Below are 23312 nucleotides of genomic sequence, written 5' to 3'. Positions count from 1 at the left end.
CCCGGTTTTGGACTGAGGTAAAATTAGTTTTATATCGGATATTCGGTGGCAATTGGGGTTTCTCTTGTCAATAGCTTTTGAACCAAGCATGCCATTACTATGAAGATGGTATAATCAGGGGTGGATGGAGAAATATCCACACTTTTTTTATTTTATTTTTTATTATTATAAGATTTCGGCTTTCAATCTTCTATAGCTCTTACACAAAGCGTGCCATGATTATGAACATTATATATTCTGAGTCAGGGGAGGATGGACAAAAATCCAATGCTTTTTTTTATCTAGAGAGACTTAAAAAATATATATAATAAGATTTTGGCTTTCAATCTTCAATAGCTCTTAAAAAAGCATGCCATTACTATGAAAATGATACTATATTCTGAATCGGGGAGGAAGGACAAAAATCCACGGCTTTTACTTATTATAAATGTAGTTATAAAAATGTTTTTGCTTTCAATCTATAACAGCTCATACACAAAGCGAGCTATGACTATAAAAAATTATATTCTGAATCGAGGGAGGATGGACCAAAATCCCTGGCTTTTTTGGGGGGAAATGTATTTATTTAATAACAATTTTTGTTTTTAATATTCAATAGCTCTAACACAAAGTGTGCCATTACTATGAAAATTATATATTCTTAGTCAGGGGATGATGGACATCAGCGGAGGATGGACTAAAATCCACAGCTTTTATTTTTGTGAATTATTTTGAAATGTTTTAGCATTCAATCTTTAATAGCTCTTAGACAAAGCATGCCAAGACTATGAATATTATATATTCTGAATCAGGGGAGGATGGACCCAAATCCCTGACTTATATTTTTTGCTTTCAATCTTCAATAGCCCTTACCCAAAGCTTGCCATGACTATGAAAATTATATATTCTGAATCTCCCCCAATTCAGAATATATAATTTTCATAGTCAGATGGGCATCAATTTATCTTTTAATCTTCAATAGTTTACACAAAGCGTGCCATTACTTAATATTTTTTTTTGCATTACTGCCACGAACTGTACTGTAATGTGGACCAGAGACATTATTCCCCCCCACCCCATCCCCTGAAGATTTTATCAGCAGTTAATTTAAGCTTGGCTCTTCAACATCATTACTGCTTAAATCTAATAACAATCTCTCCCTTTCCCTCCCATATTGCTGGCACTGAAATAGAATGTGTTCCACTCAATGATTTATATATAAACAAAAACAAAAACAACAATAAAATATATAATTTCCATTATCATGGAAATCTTTGAGTAAGACCTAAAGAAGATTAACTGCAAAAAAGTACAAAATTCTAATAATATTTTTACTTTTTAAGCCATGGATTTTTGTCCATCCTCCCCCGATTCAGAATATATAATTTTCATAGTCATGGCATGCTTTGTGTAGATTTAAAGCTGGAATATTTTTTTTCTTCTCAAAATCCCCCCCCCCCCCCCCCCCAAAGCTGTTTTTTTTCCCATCCAACCGCCATTTTAGAATATATATTTTTCATAGTTATGGCATATTTTGTCTAAACACCAGGACAATTCCCACCTCAAACTACCCCTCCTTGGCAATTCCCCCTCTCACCCATCTTTAAAAAATAAATATATAATAAAAAAATTAAAAATCTTCATACACTACTGATTCAGAATATACCATCTTCATAGTCATGGCATACTTGGTTCAATAGATATTAATGAGAGAAAACCAAATAGCACTGAATATCCAGTATAAAACTAACTTTATTTCGGTCAACTTTGGTCCAATTCTAACTTGGCCAATCACTGTGGCATTTGAGTAAGTGCAGAACATGCCGAAGTTGACAGATGTAACCTGGAACGCATGGGATACATCCAATCCAAAACTGGCCCCACTAGCCTCTAGTGTGGCACAAAACCAGATGTGTTGTCCAATACCATGTAAATGTCCTGTTATGAGGCCCGGGGTCAGCTGGGAACCAGCTGAATGGAGGCCACTCTTTCTTACAACAATTTATTTGGAACGGTGGATGATAAATTCAGTAGGCTATGCCCCATTCTAGTCCAATCTGCTCAATTTTGTTATTGTCAAAAATTAATAATAGGAAATTCTTTAAAAATGAACATAGTGTCATAGTTTCAATATAGTATTCAAAGAGTTCAAAGTATTCAAAGAAATAGGCTAATAGAGCCCCACAGTTGATGCGTCATAATACCCATAAAACCTAGCGATGAAACACGAAAATGGTTCCAATTGTTTTTTCACCATTCCATTTACTCTCAGACTGTAAAATTCTAAATTGGCATCTCCTGCATGTAATCTCTAGCTGACACCTTTGCTGTCAGCTAGCTAGCTACTAGCTACTTTGATCCAAAATGGAATACAGAACCAGTGAAAAGTTTGGACACAACCACTCATTCAAGGGTTTTTCTTTATTTTTACTATTTTCTACATTGTAAAATAATAGTGAAGACATCATACCTATGAAATAACACATATGGAATCGTGTAGTAACCTATATATATATATATATATATATATATATAGGAGAATCTTCAAAGTAGCCACCCTTTGCCTTGATGATGTAAGGGCTGTCGTTCTCCTCATCCTCGGACGAGGAGAGGAGAGAAGGGTCAGTAGACCAAAATGCAGCATTCGGGAAATAAGCCATCTTTTATTTGAACACGACGATGGCAACACGAAAACACAACACTTTCAAAATTACAAAACAAAAAAACGACGTAGACGAAAAACCTGAACATGAACTTACATAACTAACGTAAAACTCACGGACAGGAACAGACTACATCAAAACGAAACGAACATCCAAACAGTCCCGTATGGTGCAAACATAACACAGATACGGAAGACAATCACCCACAAACAAACAGTGAGAACACCCTACCTAAATATGACTCTTAATTAGAGGAAAACGCAAACCACCTGCCTCTAATTAAGAGCCATACCAGGCAACCCAAAACCAACATAGAAACAGAAAACATAGACTGCCCACCCAAAACACACGCCCTGACCATAAACACATACAAAAACAACATAAAACAGGTCAGGACCGTTACAGAACCCCCCCCCTCAAGGTGCGAACGCCGGGCGCACCAGCACAAAGTCCAGGGGAGGGTCTGGGTGGGCAGTTGACCACGGTGGTGGCTCAGGCTCTGGACGCTGTCCCCACACCACCATAGTCACTCCCCGCTTCTGTCTACCCCTCCCAATGACCACCCTAAAACTAACATCCCCTAAATGAACGGCCAGCACCGGGACAAGGGGCAGCACCGGGACAAGGGGCAGCACCGGGACAAGGGGCAGCACCGGGACAAGGGGCAGCACCGGGACAAGGGGCAGCACCGGGACAAGGGGCAGCACCGGGACAAGGGGCAGCACCGGGACAAGGGGCAGCACCGGGACAAGGGGCAGGTCCCGGCTGATATACTCCGGCAGATCCTGACTGAACGGCTCTCGACGCTCATGGCTGGCTGACGGCTCTCGACGCTCATGGCTGGCTGACGGCTCTCGGCGCTCATGGCTGGCTGACGGCTCTCGACGCTCATGGCTGGCTGACGGCTCTCGACGCTCATGGCAGGCTGACGGCTCTCGACGCTCATGGCAGGCTGACGGCTCTCGACGCTCATGGCAGGCTGACGGCTCTCGACGCTCATGGCTCTCTGACGGCTCTGGCTGCTCATGGCTCGCTGGCGGCTCTGGCAGATCCTGTCTGGTTGGCGGCTCTGGCAGATCCTGTCTGGTTGGCGGCTCTGGCAGATCCTGTCTGGCGGGCGGCTCTGGCAGATCCTGTCTGGCGGGCGGCTCTGGCAGATCCTGTCTGGCGGGCGGCTCTGGCAGATCCTGTCTGGCGGGCGGCTCTAGCGGCTCCTGTCTGGCGGGCGGCTCTAGCGGCTCCTGTCTGGCGTGCGGCTCTGTAGGCTCATGGCAGACGGGCGGCTTAGCAGGCTCATGGCAGACGGGCGGCTTTGCAGGCTCATGGATGGCTCAGACGGCGCTGGGGAGACGGATGGCTCAGATGGCGCTGGGGAGACGGATGGCTCAGATGGCGCTGGGGAGACGGATGGCTCAGATGGCGCTGGTGAGACGGATGGCTCTGGCCGGATACGGCGCACTGTAGACCTGGTGCGTGGTGCCGGAACTGGAGGCACCGGGCTAAGGATAAGCACCTTCCTACTAGTGCGGGAGCAGGGACAGGGCACACTGTACTCTCAAAGCCCACTCTATAACTGATGCGAGGTACCGGCACTGGTGACACCGGGCTGAGGACAAGCACATCAGGATTAGTAGGGGGAGAAGATACAGTGTGTACAGGGCTCTGGAGACGCACAGGAGGCTTAGTGCGTGGTGCCGGAACTGGAGGCACCGGGCTAGATACACGCACTACAGGGAGAGTGCGTGGAGGAGGAACAGGGCTCAGGAGACGCACTGGTAGCCTAGTGCGTAGTGTAGACACTGTAGGTACTAGGCTGGGGCGGGGAGGTGGCGCAGGAAATACCGACCGTGGAGGCGTACTGGCACTCTTGAGCATTGAGCCTGCCCAACCTTACCTGGTTGAATGCTCCCGGTCGCCCAACCAGTGCGGGGAGGTGGAATAACCCGCACCGGCCTATGTAGACGAACCGGGGAAACCATGCGTAAGGCAGGTGCCATGTATGCCGGCCCGAGGAGACGCACTGGAGACCAGACGCGTTGAGCCGGCCTCATGACACCTGGCTCAATACCCAATCTAGCCATGCCAGTGCGGGGAGGTGGAATAACCCGCACCGGCCTATGCACTCGTACAGGAGACACCGTGCGCTCTACTGCGTAACACGGCGCCTGCCCGTACTCCCGCTCTCCACGGTAAGCCTGGGAAGTGGGCGCAGGTCTCCTACCTGCCCTTGGCCCACTACCTCTTAGCCCCCCCCAAGAAATTTTTGGGTGTTACTTACGGGCTTTTTGGGCTTCCGTGCCAGACGCGTTCCCTCATAACTCCGGTTCCTCTCTCCGGTAGCCTCTGCTCTCCTCAGTGCCTCCAGCTGTTCCCATGGGAGGCGATCCCTACCAGCCAGGATCTCCTCCCATGTGTAGCAACCCTTTCCGTCCAATATATCGTCCCATGTCCATTGCTCCTTCTTTTCCTGTCCCTTACTCCGTTGAGTTTTCCCTTGCCGCTTGGTCCTAGCGTGGTGGGTGATTCTGTAAGGGCTGTCGTTCTCCTCATCCTCGGACGAGGAGAGGAGAGAAGGATCAGTAGACCAAAATGCAGCATTCGGGAAATAAGCCATCTTTTATTTGAACACGACGATGGCAACACGAAAACACAACACTTTCAAAATTACAAAACAAAAAAACGACGTAGACGAAAAACCTGAACATGAACTTACATAACTAACGTAAAACTCACGGACAGGAACAGACTACATCAAAACGAAACGAACATCCAAACAGTCCCGTATGGTGCAAACATAACACAGATACGGAAGACAATCACCCACAAACAAACAGTGAGAACACCCTACCTAAATATGACTCTTAATTAGAGGAAAACGCAAACCACCTGCCTCTAATTAAGAGCCATACCAGGCAACCCAAAACCAACATAGAAACAGAAAACATAGACTGCCCACCCAAAACACACGCCCTGACCATAAACACATACAAAAACAACATAAAACAGGTCAGGACCGTTACAGATGACAGCTTTTCACACTCCTGGCATTCTCTCAACCAGCTTCATGAGGTAGTCACCTGGAATGCATTTCAATTAACAGGTGTGCCTTCTTAAAAGTTAATTAGTGGAATTGCCATCCTTCTTAATGCATTTGAGCCAATCCGTTGTGTTCTGACAAGGTAGGTATACAGAAGATAGCCCTATTTGGTAAAAGACCAAGTCCATATTATGGTAATAACAGCTCAAATAAGCAAAGATAAATGACAGTCCATCATTACTTTAAGACATGAATGTCAGTCAATGCGGAACATTTCAAGAACTTTGAAGTTTCTTCAAGTGCAGTCGCAAAAACCATCAAGCGCTATGATGGCTCTCATGAGGACCGCCACATGAAAGGAAGACCAAGAGTTACGTCTGCTGCAGAGGATAAGTTCATTAGAGTTACCAGCCTCAGAAATTGCAGCCCAAATAAAGCTTCACAGAGTTCAAGTAACAGACACATCTCAACATCAACTGTTCAGAGGAGACTGCTAAAGGACAACAATAAGAGGAAGAGACTTGCTTGGACCAAGAAACACGAGCAACGGACATTAGACTGGTGGAAATCTGCCCTTTGGTCTGATGATTTTTGGTTCCAACAACAGTGTCTTTGTGAGACGCAGAGTATGTGAACGGATGATCTCCGCATGTGTGGTTCCCATTGTGAAGCATTGAGACGGAGGTGTGATGGTGTGGGGGTGCTTTGCTGGTGACACTGTCAGTGATTTATTTAGAATTCAAGGCACACTTAACCAGCATGGCTACCACACGAGAAGACCCAGATGCAGACAGTTTCAAAGTAACAAAAGTTTATCACAAAAACAGGGGGCAGGCAAACAACAAATCAAAGACAGGCAGAGGTCAGTGATCCAGAACAGAGTCCGAAAGGTACAGAACGGAAGGCAGGCTCAGGGTCAGAGCAGGCAGAATGGTCAAAATATGGAAACTAGAAAACAGGAACTAGCGCAAGACAGGAGCATGGGAAAACCGCCGGTAGGCTTGACGAAACAAAATTAACTGGCAACAGACAAAGAGAGAACACAGGTATAAATACACTGGGGATAATGGGGAAGATGGGTGACACCTGGAGGGGGGTGGAGACAAGCACAAAGACAGGTGAAACAGATCAGGGTGTGACAGATACGAAATCCCATCTGGTTTGCGCTTAGTGGGAGTATTATTTGTTTTTCAACAGAACAATGACCCAACACACCTCCAGGCCGTGTAAGGGCTATTTGACCAAGGAGGAGAGTGATGGAGTGTTGCATCAGATGACCTGACCTCCACAATCACCCGACCTCAACCCAGTTGAGATGATTTGGGATGAGTTGGACCGCAGAATGAAGGAAAAGCAGCCAACAAGTGCTCAGCATATGTGGGAACTCCTTCAAGACTGCTGGAAAAGCATTCCAGGTGAAGCTGGTTGAGAGAATGCTAAGAATGTGCAAAAGCTGTCATCAAGGCAAAGGGTGGCTACTTTGAAGAATCTCAAATATAAAATATATTTTCATTTGTTTAGCACTATTTTTCTTACTACATGATTCCTTATGTGTTACTTCATAGTTGTGATGTCTTCACTATTATTCTACAATGTAGAAAATAGTAAAAATAAACAAAAACCCTTGAATGAGTAGGTGTGTCCAAACTTTTGACTGGTACTGTATATAGGTAGTTATTATTGAAACGTCACAATATGGTGAAAAACTTTCGATTTGCCTGCTGGGGGGCAAGGAGACCCCCAGCTCTGCAAAATCCATTGGAAACTGCATGCTATTTGGCTGTAATATCATCACCTCTTGAAGATCATAGTCAGAACAACACATTTCCGATTATTTGCGCACATTTAGCTTCATCGTCAGAGTTATACAGCAAGTAACTAACTGCATGCTATTCATGAACAGCAAACATATTTGAGTGACATAAAATAATAGTGAACTATACCTGACAAGTATGAGTGGTTTAGGTTAATATCCCATCCTTTGTGGGGTCTGCCTGTCAAGCAGCAGAAGCGTGCATTTGCCATGTACTGTTGTGTTAGCTGATAATGTTTACTTTGCAAGCTACCGGTAGAAACTTTGTACAATTGGCTAAACATAGTGGTAAGTAGTCCTAATGTACTTTTTCTCCAACCAACGTAGGCCTACCTAGCGAAGTTAGCTAACATTATCCCCTTTTCAACATTGTTTTTAAGAGTGCTTAATCACAATTGCTGCTGACAGACATGATAGGCTACATTGATTGAAGGACCACATCAAATTGGCTAGCTAGCTAATAACTGATCACATCAATATGGTTAGTTAACAAGCTAACTGTCAAGGGATAAACTAGATGGCTATATCCAAATATTGTTTGATTTGCTTTCCATCTATAGTGGTGATGACTGACAACTTTACCAGGATGAGGACATGCCGATGTCAAACTCTTCCCGAAAACCCAATCTCTGATGAAGCAAGCTAAATTACACGTTGTTTGCTATACTAGCTAGCTACATGGCAAATGGATAGGCTACCCTCACGTATCGGAAAATACATGATCAATTGATATTTGTTTATTTATTTAGGGGGTATGATTAATTTATGTTTATTGATCATGAAAAGCATGCAGTTACTTACTGTAATAACTGATGATAGAGCTAATGATTGTTTTGCATGAAATAATCTGAGCGTTTTTGTTCTGACTATGCTCTTCAAGATGTGATGATATTACAACGAAATAGTTTACAACGAAATTTATTTAACAATCCCTTGAAAACGGCACGTAGTTGTCAATGGTTTTAGCGGAGCTGTGGTCGCATACGTTCTGCTCCGTATTGTGAGGTTGTATTGATAATGACCTATATTGAACATTTTTATTTACTGTTCCATATTTTATTAAACTAATATTTGTTGGCTTATTTACAGTGCCTTCAGAAAGTATTCATACCCCTTGAATTATTCCACAGTTTGTTGTGGGGAGTGGCATTGAACAGCAATCTTCAAGTCTTTCCACAGATTTTCAATGGGATTCAAGTCTGGGGTTTGACTGGGCCACTCAAGGACTTTTACATTCTTGTTATGAAACCATTCCAGGGTTGCTTTGGCTGTATGCTTGGGGTCATTGTCCTGTTGGAACATAAATCTTTGCCCCAGTCTAAGATAATTTGCACTCTGAAGCAAGTTCTCATCAATGGTTTGCCTGTATTTTGCTCCATTCATTGTTCCCTTTAGCCTTACCAGTCTCCCATTCCCTGCCGCTGAAAAGCATACCCATAGCATGATGCTGCTACCACCTTGCTTCATGGTAGGGATGGTTAGACGGGTGATGAGCTGTGCTTGTTTTTCTCCAGACATAGTGTTTTGCATTCAGGCCAAAGAGTTACATTTTTGTCTCATCAGACCACATAATGTTTTGCCTTATGCTCTCAGTCTTTCACGTTCCTTTTTAGCAAATTCCAGGCATGTTGTCGTGCCTTTTTCTCAGGAGTGTGTTCCATCTGGCCGCTGTCCCATAAAGCCCAGATTGGTGAAGTGCTGCAGAGACTGTTGTCCTTCTGGCAGGTTATCCCATCTCAGCCAAATAACTCTGTAGTTCTGTCAGAGTGGTCATTGTGTTCTTGGTCTCCTCCCTGGACAAGGCCCTTCTTGGCCGGTTGCTACGTTTAATCGAATGGCCAGCTCTAGGCAGGGTCTGGGTAGTTCTTAATGTTTTCTATTTCCCAATGATGGAGACCACTGTGCTCTTGGAAAAGTTCAACACTCTATAAATTCTTGTATACCCTTCCCCAGATATAGGCCTCATCACAATCCTATCTCGGAGATCTACGGACAGTTCCTCGGACTTCATGGTACAGTTTCAACTCTGACATGCACTGTCAACGGTAGGACCTTTATATATACAGTACCAGTCAAACATTTGGACACACCTACTCATTCAAGGGGTTTTGTTTATTTTTATGTTGAGATTGTTGATGGTGAGATTGTAGAATAATAGTGAAGACATCAAAACTATGAAATAACACATATGGAATCATGTAGTAACCAAAAATAAGTGTAAAACAAATCAAAAGATATGTTATCTTTGACATTCTTCAAAGCAGCCACCATTTGCCTTGATGACAGCTTTGCAAACTCTTGCCATTCTCTCAACCAGCTTCAACTGGAATGCTTTTCCAACAGTCTTGAAGGAGTTCCCACATATGCTGAGCACTTGTTGGCTGCTTTTCTTTCACTCTGTGGTCCAACTCATCCCAAACCATCTCAACTGGGTTTGGGTTGAGGTCGGGTGATTGTGAAGGCCAGGTCATCTGATGCAGCCTTCCATCACTCTCCTTCTTGGTCAAATATCTCTTTTCCTGTTTAAAAAAACAAATGATAGTCCCAATAAGCACAAACCAGATAGGATGTCGTATCGCTTCAGAATGCTGTGGTAGCCATGCTTGTTAAGTGTGCCTTGAATTCTAATACATCCCAGACAGTGTCACCAGTAAAGCACCCCCACCCCATCACCCCTCCTCTATGTTTCACGGTGGTAGCCACACATGCGGAGATCATCCGTTCACCTACTCTGCGTCTCACAAAGACATGGCGGGTGAACCAATCATCTCAAATTTGGACTCTTCAGACCAAAGGACAGATTTCCACCGTCTAATGTCCATTGCTTGTGTTTCTTGGCCCAATCAAGTCTCTTGTTATTACTGGTGTCCTTTTGTAGTGATTTCTTTGCAGCAACTCGACCATGAAGACTTGATTCACGCAGTCTTCATGGACAATTGATGTGGAGATGTGTCTGTTACTTGAATTCTGTGAAGCAGGCTGGTAACTGTAATGAACTTATCCTCTGCAGCAGAGGTAACTCTGGGTCTTCCTTTCCTGTGGCGGTCCTCATGAGAGCCAGTTTCATCATAGCGTTTGATGGTTCTTGAAATGTTCTGCATTGACTGACCTTCTTGTCTTAAAGTAAGGATGGACTGTTTATTTGAGCATTTTCTTGCCATTATATGGACTTGGTATTTTGCCAAATAGGGCTATCTTCTGTATACCACCCCTACCTTGACACAACACAACTGATTGGCTTAAATGCATTAAGAAGGACAGAAATTCCACAAATTAACTTTTAACAAGGCACACCAATTAATTGAAATGCATTCCAGGTGACTACCTCATGAAGCTGGTCAAGGCTACTTTGAAGAATCTCAAATATAAAATATATTTTGATTTGTTTAACACTTTTTTGATTACTACATGATTCCATATGTGTTATTTCATAGGTATGATGTCTTCACTATTATTCTACAGTGTAGAAAATAGTAAAAATAATGAAAAGCCCTTGAATGAGTAGCTGTGTCCAAACTTTGCACTTGTACTGTTTTTCATTTTGGATCAAAGTAGCTAGTACTGTATCTAGCTAGCTGACAGCAAAGGTGTCAGCTAGAGATGACGTGCTGGAGATGCTAATTTAGCATTTTACAATCTCAGAGTAAATAGAGACAAATATATTGATAAAAGTAACTTTGTCCGAGAGATGGTTAACGCGTCACGCCAGGGCGAAAAACCCTTGAATGAATAGGTTTGTCCAAACTTTTGACTGGTACTGTATATTCTTTCTAAATCCAATTCAAACAACTGAATTGGCCAAAGGTGGACTTCAATCATGTTGTAGTGACATCTCAAGGATGATCAAAGGAAATTGGACAAACCTGAGCTCAATTATGTAAAGTGAGATATTTCTGTATTTTATTTTCAATAATTTGCAAACATTTTTAAAACATGTTATCACTTTGTCATTATGGTGTAGATGGGTGAGAAAAAATATATTTAATTGATTTTGAATTCAGACTGTAACACAACAAAATATGGAATAAATAAAGGGGTGTGAATACTTTCTGAAGGCACTGTATTTCAATTCATGGTGTACTGATGTATTAAAGCAATTTGGAACTAAATTGTTGAGATGTTCTGTTGTAGATTCAAAGCCAGATGAGGACATTGCAGAATGTATCCATAATCATGAATGAATAAACATATTTATTTGGCATATTTAATTGAAAATAATGCACCTAGCCACCACATCAAACACCTGAACTGAAACAATGAATTAATGAATCAATCAATCAAATTATTTCTAAAGCCCTTCTTACATCTGCTGATGTCACAAAGTGCTGTACAGAAACCCAGCCTAAAACCCCAAACAGCAAGCAATGCAGGTGTAGAAGCACGGTGGCTAGGAAAAACTCCCTTGAAAGGCCAGGACCTTGGAAGAAACCTAGAGAGGAACCAGGCTATGAAGGGTGGCCAGTCCTCTTCTGGCTGTGCCGGGTGGAGATTATAACAGAACATGGCCAAGATGTTCAAATGTTCATAGATGACCAGCAGGGTCAAATAATAATAATCACAGTGGTTGTAGAGGGTGCAACAGGTCAGCACCTCAGGAGTAAATGTCAGTAGGCTTTTCATAGAAGATCATTCAGAGTATCTCTACAGCTCCTGCTGTCTCTAGAGAGTTGAAAACAGCAGGTCTGGGGCAGGTAGCACGTCCGGTGACGCAGGCAGAACAGTTGAAAGTGGAGCAGCAGCACGACCAGGTGGACTGGGGACAGCAAGGAGACATCAGGCCAGGTAGTCCTGAGGCATGTTCCTAGGGCTCAGGTCCTCAGAGAAAAAGAAATAAAGAGATAAAAAGATTACAGATTAAAGGAATTACATTGCTTTAAATAAATCAAAACAGTAAACAATGCATACGCCTTTTAAACATAACATATAAACATCTGACTTGAAGTTGAAGATTCACTTGAAGATTCAATTATTTATTCCTGCCACAAACCTGGGACATCGAAGAGCACCATGTGAACTGTTAATTATATCAGAGAGTGTACAGATTCTTCTGCTTTTACATTTTAGGAATTAGACCTGCAGAAATAACACAAAATGTAAAACAGCATATTGTGATTTTTGGTGGATGAGATACAAATGGAGAAACAACTGGATGCGTAAGTTAGGTTTTATATAAAATACCAGGTCAACTCCAGCAGAATGAGAAACACACTTAACAGACTCAAAACCGGGAAGCCATGTCTAAACACAGCTATATCAACACCCTTCTTGTCAATTTTACAGGTCCATGTTGCTGCTGTCATTTGTTAGCAGCACATTCAACACTGCATTCAGTCTGAACCCCAGAATAAGCAGGACATCATTACACAGGTGAAAAAAAGGTAGCCTAAACAGTACACATCAACACTTTTAAATGTGTTACTCAGTCTAGATGTCATCCAATCAAGAGAAGAACAAGTGAAGGAAGCAGCATAGGGGAAATTGGTGAAAGTAGGGTGGGTTTATAGAGATAAGATGGAGAGTTCCAAAGTTTTGGAAGTTGAGGGACCATGGGTCATAAAAGGCATAGTGTGGAATAAGGGGTAGCTAGAGGGATGGCTGGCCATAGAATAAACATAAAATGGTGTGTTGTTCTGCTTCTGCACCCCTTTTAGGTCGCTGTCACAAATATCTGGCCCAAGTCCAGTCATACTCGGGATCTCAGCATGTATCCCTCAACGCCATTCCTTCTCAGTTGCAGCTTTCAAGTCACGGTCATCATTTGTCTGTGAATCACAACATTAAAGAAGATAAGTGATCACAGCATTGCCACAAATGATCCATTCACGATACAAATGAAGCACTGAGGACAGCTTGCTCTCAAAGTGCTGCTTCAAATGTCTTCGGGTCTGTGTCTAAAAAAGTCAAGTGCAAAATGGAGGAATTGGCTTAGATTTAATTCAAAGTAGACAAAAATGATAAACTAAGCAATACGATGTGACAAACTACAACAATAATGAAAGACTGTGACACACAGGCCAGTACAATAGCCTACACATGGAGAGGAACCTAAAGGCACATACAGTACCAACTAATACTACTCACCCGAAAGACAGAACAGATGTGGACCAGTGCTGCATTGGCTATAGGCTTCTGGTCTGCAACTGCTCCCTTCTTCTTAAGGGAGCAGGCAACTCTGATAAGACTTTTATTTTCCTTTTGACACACATTTTAATCTCAGAGACAATCAGAGGAAATCCATAATATCAAAAGTGTCAGTTAAACAAAAACATTAAGATCCCGCCACAAAGCCTACAAGCTGTAAAACTATTGTGACATTCATTTTCATTTAAAACCGAAAAGTCTTCCCACCAGTAGGTGGCAGTATAGTCATATCATTGAGGGCTCTGGTGTTCAGCACAGTAGGTGGCGGTAATGCACCAATATTGGATGCCAACCCCCGAAAAACCCTACCGAAGGAGGAGGCTGCTAGCTAGCTAGGGAACAACGGTATAGTGTCCCCCACCTGACAAGAGTTGCTGTTCTGCAGTTCTGTTAACGTTACGGCGGGGGAAGTACTGTACACTATATATACAAAAGTACATGGACACCCCTTCATATTAGTGGATTCGGCTATTTCAGCCACAGCCGTTGCTGACAGGTGTACAAAATCAAGCACACAGCCATGCAATCTCCATAGACAAACATTGGCAGTAGAATGGCCATACTGAAGAGTTCAATGACTTTCAACGTGGCACCGTCAAAGGATGCCACCTTTACAACAAGTCAGTTGTCGCGAACCACGATGTCTTGCTCCCAGACAAACAAAACAACTTCTTTGCTCGCTTTGAGGACAATACAGTGCCACCGACACGGCCCGCTACCAAAACCTGCGACCTCTCCTTCACCGCAGCCAACGTGAAAAAAACATTTAAACGTGTTAACCCTCACAAGGCTGCGGCCTAGACGGCATCCCTAGCCGCCTCCTCAGAGCATGCACAGCACAGCTGGCTGGTGTGTTTACGGACATATTCAATCAATCCCTATCCCAGTCTGCTGTTCCCACATGCTTCAAGAGGGTTTTTGTTCCTGTTTTGTTCACAAGAAAGTTAAGGTAACTGAGCTAAACGACTATCACCCCGTAGCAGTCACTTCTGTAAACATGAAGTGCTTTGAGAGACTAGTCAAGGATCATATCACCTCCACCCTACCTGATACCCTAGACCCACTCCAATTTGCTTACAGCCCCAATAGGTCCACAGACGAAGCAATCACACTGCACACTGCCCACACTACACACTTCCTCTGGACAAGAGGAATACCTATGTAAGAATGCATTTAGCATTTAACACCATAGTACCCTCCAAACTCGTCGAGACCCTGAGTCTCGACCCCGCCCTTTGCTCCTGGGTCCTGGACATTCTGACGGGCCGCCCCCAGGTGGTGAGGGTAGGAAACAACATCTCCACCCCGCTGATCCTCATCACTGGGGCCCCACAAGGGTGCATTCTCAGCCCTCTCCTGTACTCCCTGTTCACCCATGACTGCGTGGCCATGCACGCCTCCAACTCAATCATCAAGTTTGCAGACGACACTACAGTGGTAGGCTTGATTACCAACAACGACGAGACGGCCTACAGGGAGGAGGTGAGGGCCCTCGGAGTGTGGTGTCAGGAAAATAGCCTCACACTCAACGTCAACAAAACAAAGGAGATGATCGTGGACTTCAGGAAACAGCAGAGGGAGCACCCCCCTATCCACATCGACGGGACAGTAGTGGAGAAGGTGGAAAGTTTTAAGTTCCTCGGCGTACACATCACGGACAAACTGAAATGGTCCACCCACACAGACAGCATGGTGAAGAAGGCGCAACAGCGCCTCTTCAACCTCAGGAGGCTGAAGAAAGTTGGCTTGTCACCAAAAACACTCACAAACTTTTAAAGATGCACAATCGAGAGCATCCTGTCGGGCTGTATCACCGCCTGGTATGGCAACTGCTCCACCCACAACCGCAAGGCTCCCCAGAGGGTAGTGAGGTCTGCACAACACATCACTGGGGGCAAATTACCTGCCATCCAGGACACCTACACCCCCAATGTCACAGGAAGGCCAAAAAGATCATCAAGGACAACAACCACCCGAGCCACTGCCTGTTCACCCCGCTATCATCCAGAAGGCGAGGTCAGTACAGGTGCACCGAGAGACTGAAAAACAGCTTCTATCTCAAGGCCATCAGACTGTTAAGAGCCATCACTAACGTTGAGTGGCTGCTGCCAACATACTGACTCAAATCTCTAGCCACTTTAATATTTAAAATTGGATGTTATAAATGTATCACTAGTCACTTTAAACAATGCCACTTTATACAGTGTTTACATACCCTACATTACTCATCTCATATGTATATACTGTACTCTGTATCATCTACTGCATCTTGCCTATGCCGTTTGGCCATCGCTCATCCATATATTTATATGTACATATTCTTATTCATTCCTTTACACTTGTGTGTATAAGGTAGTTGTTTACTGCCGTGTCGGAACTAGAACTAGAATAACATCTGCTAACCATGTGTATGTGACCAATAAAATTTGATTTGATTCGAATTTGTTCTTAACTGACCTGCCTAGTTAAATTTTAAAAAAGAGAGGGGCCTGAGAGATGATGTCTGCACCTGGGCCACTCTCACGGTTCTGTCGTTGAAATTTCTATCACCTGGCACATGCACAAAACCATGTGAACACCTGCAAAACTTTTGTTAATATGCATGCATCACGTGCATGTACTTCCGTCTTGTGCACATGTCTTAGGTTATGAGCAAACACATCTTGATTGTCAGCCACACACAGAGAACTGCATTTTGAAGTCAGTTTAATAATACTTTCCTGGGGATATTTTATCTCAAATCTCAACCCACTGTAGCACCAAGCTCCCTGTTTCATTCAGTTTGCTTCTGTTTGATTCTGTTTGGGTAACAATGTTGACTTTCTTCTTCATGTGGTTGCATATACTGTAGATTTTTCCCCTGAACTATTATAATGTTAGCTACCTAGCTGTCTTGCGTTGCCCTGTCCCTCAGGTGAGACTGGTTCTGGGTTAACCACCCAGTTCCCTCAGTACTTGTATGGCATCAGACGACAGGGCATCGTCGCAGTCACACAGCCCCGCCGACTGGCAGCTATCTCCAGGCATCGAGGGTGGCAGAGGAGAAGAGAGCTCAACTGGGGAAGCTGGTAAATAAAAACAACCTTTTACATTACAATTAGTGGTCAAACTCTATGGTGAAAAAGACAGACACATTTTGAACACGCATCAAATAGTAAGGATGTGGTACTCATACTTTCCCTCGCAGCCTAGATCATCATCAATGGTCGAGTGGCAGCAGCATGGCTGCATATATGGGACTGATACCATTACCAAACACTCAAGATAGGCCTAACAGGAAATCCAATCATGCCCTTCAGGTTGGCTACACGGTGAGATTTGAGGATGTCACCTCCTCAGAGACAAAGCTAAAGTTCATGACAGATGGTATGCTCCTGCGGGAGGTCATACGAGACCCCTTATGGCTGCGTTACACTGTGGTGTTGCTGGATGAGGCTCACGAGCGCCCGGTCCACACTGACGTGCTGTTTGGAGTGGTGAAGGTAGCCCAACGCAAATGCAGAGAACAGAACAAGATTCCCCTCACGGTAGGTCACTACTAGACTCAGTAGCCTGGAATTCAAACTGATATGATCTGAAACAATGGTGTAACAGAACATTTCAGTTTGAATTTCAGGCTAGGTCACTAACATTAGGCTACATAGATAAAAAATGTCATAGGCTGGTTGTGTTTTTTAACATAAACGTGTGTGTGTGTGTGCGCACGTGCCCCCCTGGGCTGATGTTCCATTCTTCAAAGTACAGATGTACAATGTCAACATTACTCTGCACAGACCACCTTAAGACTGGTGGCTTGTAGTCTTGTTCTTACTGTAAAAACACTTTATGACAACTGCTGATTTAAAAAAAAGTTTTTTTTATAAATAAATCTGATGTATTGTCTCTTCAATGTACCATTCTAGGTGATCGTGATGTCAGCCACCATGGATGTGGACCTCTTCTCTGAGTACTTCAACAAATCTCCTGTGCTGTACCTGGAGGGCAAGCTGCATGCACCCCATCCAAATCTACTACACCAAGCATCCCCAGTCTGACTATTTGCAGGCTACACTGGTTTCAGTCTTCCAGATCCATCAGGTACATAAGTGTGCTCTGGCTGGCCTGGCTGCTGGGGTGCTTTAGCTGAAGAGAAATGTCTCATGTAGAAAGAGTTGATTCAGTTAAAGATGGCCCAGACACCTGGCCTGGTTAAACCAGACTGAATGCTGCACTCACTAGTTCAGTCAGGCTACTACTATCACTACTCAACCTTATAACTTACATGAATCATACCTTTCTGGAAACACAAGTTGGAGACATGATTCCAAATCACCATATGATGCCAGACAGGATGGGGTTGTGATGTGTCCATTCTAAACAGGAAGCCCCTACATCATATGACATCCTGGTGTTCATGACGGGTCGGGAGGAGATAGAGGCGCTGGCCCGTACCTGCCGTGACATCGCCAAGCACCTCCCTGACGGCTGTGATCCTATGACAGTCATCCCCCTGTACGCCTCTCTGTCCCCTGCTCAGCAGCTCAGGGTCTTCCAGCCCGCACCTAAGGTAAGATACACCTACACCCCCCTCAATATCCTGCAGTCATCTACAGTACCTTCAGAAAGTATTCACACCCCTTGACTTTTTCCACATTCTGTTGTGTTACTGCCTGAATTTAAAATGGATTAAATTGCGATGTGTCACTGGCCTACAGACAATACCCCATAATGTCAAAGTGGAATTATGATTTTAGAAAATTTGACATTTGACATTCATTAAAAATTAAAAGCTGAAATGTCAATAAGTATTCAACCGCTTTGTTATAGCAAACCTAAATAAATTCAGGAGTAAAAATTTGATTAACAAGTCACATAATAAGTTGCATGGACTCACTCTATGTGCAGTACTAGTGTTTAACATGATTGTTTTTTATGACTACCTCATCTCTGTACCCCACACATACAATTATCTGTAAAGTCACTCAGTCGAGCAGTGAATTTCAAACACAGATTCAACCACAAATATCACAGAGGATTTCCAATGCCTCGCTATCACGCCCTGACCTTAGAGAGCCTTTTTAGGTCTCTATTTGGTTTGGTCAGGATGTGATTTGGGGTGGGCATTCTATGTTTTTGTTTTCTATGATTTTGTATTTCTATGTTCTGGCCGGGTATGGTTCTCAATCAGGGACAGCTGTCTATCGTTGTCTCTGATTGGGAACCATAACTTAACCTTTTTCCTCCTTACAGTGTGGGAAGTTAACTTTGTTTGTGGCACATAGCCCGTAAGCTTCGCGGTTGTTTTGTATTGTTAATTGTTTTTGTCGGCGTCATTTCTAAATAAAAGGAATATGTACGCTCACCACGCTGCGCTTTGGTCTACTTCCAGCAACGGCCGTGACACTCGCAAAGAAGGGGAAAATGTTACATTGATTTAATACATTTAGAATTCCGGCTGTAACAAAATGTGGAATAAGTCAAGGGGTATGAATACTTTCTGAAAGCACTGTATAATGTGATACTGTCACGAATGTCTTCTTTAGAGAGAGTGGACCAAGGCGCAGCGTGTGCAAAATGCATCTTCTCTTTATTTTGAAGATGAACACGAAACGAAACACTTATACAAACTATACAAAACAACAAACAACCGTGAAGCTACAAACGAAAGTGCACACACAAGCTACTTACGTTCAACATAGACAATCTCCCACAATCACCTAAAGCCTATGGCTGCCTTAAATATGGCTCCCAATCAGAGACAATTAATGACATCTGTCTCTGATTGAGAACCAAACCAGGCAACCATAGACTTTCCTAGAACTCTCCTGAACACAACCCCATACACTATACAACACCCCCTAAACAATACACACACCCTAAACTAGACAAAACACACAAACTTCCCATGTCACACCCTGACCTAACTAAAATAATAAAGAAAACAAAGAATACTAAGGCCAGGGCGTGACAGATACATGGTCTCCTCAAGCAACTGTATTGTTTTGCCAGGGTTGTAGGAAGGTCATTCTCTCAACCAACATCGCTGAGACGTCAATCACCATCTCAGGGATCAAATACATAATTGATACAGGCATGGTGAAAGCAAAACACTTCAACCCAGGTGAGATTCCTCACTGACTGTACACAATGCTTTTTAAACTCTGTTTCTCTAATTGCGAGTTACTCAGGTCTGTGGCCTAGTGTGAATAAATAAATGAATGAACTGTACACAATGCTTTTTAAACTCCGTTTCTCTACTTGTGAGTCACTCAGGTCTGTGACCTAGTGTGAATAAATAAATGAATGAACTCGAATTATGAAATGTTATATTTTCGAAATAAATATGATAAAACTAAAATAGGCTTAAAAACTTCTTCTGGCTGCAAGGGAAAGTGTTGAGTAGCCAGTGAAATCGTGCCCATTTCAAACGGCCTCCTACTCAATTCTTGCTCGTACAATATGGATATTAATACTGGATAGAAAACACTCTCTAGTTTCTAAAACCGTTGGAATTATTTCTCTGAGTGAAACAGAATTCATTTGGCAGCACTTTCCCTGACTAGGAAGTGAAATGTCAGAAATATGTGTTCTGTTCAACTTGATGCCTATACATGGTCATGACACTTAGGAGTCTACTTACACTCCATACGCCTTCCTCTTGGTGTCAAGAGGATGTGAGAGAAGAAATTTTGTGTTCATCTTGTTCTGGGGTGGAATAAAAGCTATTTCTTTGACGTGACCGTCCACTTCCGGTACTCTGAAACGCGCGACAAGGAAGTGCCATTGCCTTCTGTTTTCCTGCCGTAATAGACGACAACTATCCCCGGCTCTGAATTTTTTTGATACATGTGAACATATCATCGTAATGTATGTTTTTTCAATATAGTTTAATCAGATTATTGACATTTTTTCGGGAGTTTTGCCGTGTTCCGTCCTCTGACTGTGTTTACGTCGGAGAGATTTGTGCCACTCGGCTAGTGCCAATGCTAAGTGAAGAGGGAAATTTGCCATTCTGAATCCAAACAACGACTCATCTGGACAGAGGACACCTTGTTCAACCTTCTGATGAAAGATCAGCAAAAGTAAGACCCAATTTATGATGTTATTTCATATATCTGTCGTGCATGTTGACTGGTCGTGGGCGCCCAAGTGTTTCTGGCTATTGTGGCTATGCTAATATCACGCTACATTTTGTTTGCGCTGTAAAACATTTAATAAATCGGAAATATTGTCTAGAATCACAAGATGCCTGTCTTTCAATTGCTGTACACTATGTATTTTTCAGAAATGTTTTATGTTGAGTAATTAGGTATTTGACGTTGGTGTCTGTAAATATTATGGCTGCTTTCAGTGCAATTTCTGATTGTAGCTGAAATGTAAACTATGAATTATACCTGAAATATGCAAATTTTTCTAAAAAAACATATGCTATACAATAAATATGTTATCAGACTGTCATCTGATGAGGTTGTTTCTTGGTTAGTGGCTATTTGTATCTTTATTTGGACAAATTTGTGATAGCTACTGATGGAGTCATAAACTGATGGAGTAAGAATATTGGTGTCTTTTGCTAACGTGATTAGCTAATAGATTTACACATTGTGTCTTCCCTGTAAAACATTAAAAAAATCGGACATGTTGGCTTGATTCTTAAGATGTGCACCTTTCATCTGGTGTCTTGGACTTGTTAATGTGTGAAAGTTAAATATTTAAAAAAAATATCTTTTGAATTTCGCGCCCTGCACTTGAGCTGGATGTTGTCATAAGTGTACCGGTGTCGGGCTGCACCCCTAACAGGTTAAAAAATTATTTAAGATTAACATATATAATAAAGTCTACAGACTTATTTTCATTGTGCTCCTCATTATTTGTAATGTGTTTCTGTCTGCCCCCCAGAGAGTGGTCTGGAGGTGTTAGCAGTACAGTGGGTATCTAAAGCCCAGGCGTGGCAGAGGGCGGGCAGGGCTGGCAGAGAGGACTCAGGGTCTGTCTACCGCCTCTACACCGAGGACGAGTTTGACAACCTCATCCCCATGACCGTGCCTGAGATACAGAGGTGGGTAGGACCATCATGGCTTAGATTAGGAGCCGAAGCAAATCTAGTTACTGTCACTGTTCACCTGTTAAAAGAGAACAAGGTCATTTTCAGTAGGCACGAAATGGTGAGGTACCTTAACATGTCCAATAAGAAATGCTCGTTTTCATTCGCCCCTTTTTGCTACGGTGTGCCCTAATGAACACGAACCAGTTCTTGCTGCAGCATAAGTTGATGCATCTCTAGGTCATTATGAGTGAGTGTTCTGCTCCTCTGTTCTCTCCTCTGCAGGTGTAACTGTTCCTGTCCCGTGTTCTCCCCTGTAGGTGTAACCTGGCCAGTGTCATGCTGCAGCTTCTGGCTCTGGCGATTCCTGACGTGATGAACTTTGACTTCATGTCTAAGCCTTCTCCTGGTAAGCAGTCTGTCATCCAGTCCCAGGTCTGCTGTGTGTTCACTGTGATGTTAACGTCTTCAGAAGTGTTATTACATTAATCCACTGATATGTAGACTCAGATAGGAGTTAGTTGTACTACTGTAATTACATTTTACATTTTAGTCATTTAGCAGACTCTCATATCCAGAGCAACTTACATTTAGTTATTGCATTCATCTTGTTGAAATAGTGTCATGTTGTCGACGTGTTTGGTCAGAGTTGGTTGTAATAACGTAATGTTAATATGACTGTTCAGAGGCGATGCGTACGGCGGTGGAGCAGCTGGATCTACTAGGGGCTGTAGAGAAGAAAGATGAGCAGGTCACCCTCACTCCTCTGGGCAAGAAGATTTGCCAGCTTACCCCTGGAGCCACGCTATGCCAAGGTAAGACACAGACACACAGGAAAGGGGCTTTTTATTGGAGGTTGTTTGTATTGATCCCCATGACCAACAATAAATACTGTATTATCACATTATCCCTCGCTGTATCTCTCTCTTGTGTGTCTACATCGACAGACCATCCTGCTGTCGCCAGACTTCCAGTGCTCTGAGGAGGTGCTGACCATCGTCCTCTGCTGTCGGTGGACATGGTGCTCTACAACCCCCCTGTACGCAGAGAGGAGTGTCTTGCCACACGCAAGACGTTCACCACCAGCGAGGGAGATCACTTGACCCTGCTCAACATCTACAGAACCTTCAAGAAAGTGAACGCCAACAAGGTCAGTGGATAACTCGAGGAAGAAGAAGCCTGTGGGGGAGACTATACAAAATGCACTTCAACTATGATCAGCTGTATACAGTACCTCTGGACATACAGTGCATTCGGAAAGTATTCAGACCCCTTGACTTTTTCCACATTTTGTTACATTACAGCCTTATTCTGATATTGATTAAAATGTTTTTTTTACTCATCAATCTACACACAATACACCATAATGACAAAGAAAACATTTGTTTTTAGACATTTTTGCAAATTTATAAAATAAAATAAACTATTACATTTACATAAGTATTCAGACCCGTTACTCAGTACTTTGTTGAAGCACCTTTGGCAGCGATTATAGCCTCGAGTCTTTTTGGGTATGACGCTACAAGCTTGACACACCTGTATTTGAGGAGTTTCTCCCATTCTTCTCTGCAGATTCTCTCAAGCTCTGTCAGGTTGGATGGGGAGTGTCACTGCACAGCTATTTTTATGTCTCTCCAGAGCTGTTTGATCAGGTTTAAG

General features: G+C 43.2%; 1 pseudogene; it reads left to right on the top strand.

The window, feature by feature from the left end:
* Positions 1–10240: 10240 nt before the first annotated feature.
* Positions 10241–22986, top strand: LOC129867166 (ATP-dependent RNA helicase DHX33-like; annotated as a pseudogene).
* The last annotated feature ends 326 nt before the right edge of the window (positions 22987–23312 follow it).

The sequence above is a fragment of the Salvelinus fontinalis genome, chromosome 2 (assembly GCF_029448725.1).
Source record: "Salvelinus fontinalis isolate EN_2023a chromosome 2, ASM2944872v1, whole genome shotgun sequence".
In the NCBI taxonomy this organism is placed as follows: Eukaryota; Metazoa; Chordata; class Actinopteri; order Salmoniformes; family Salmonidae; genus Salvelinus; species Salvelinus fontinalis.
Note: the sequence above shows the minus strand (reverse complement) of the source record. Positions and strands in the feature narration are given on the sequence as shown.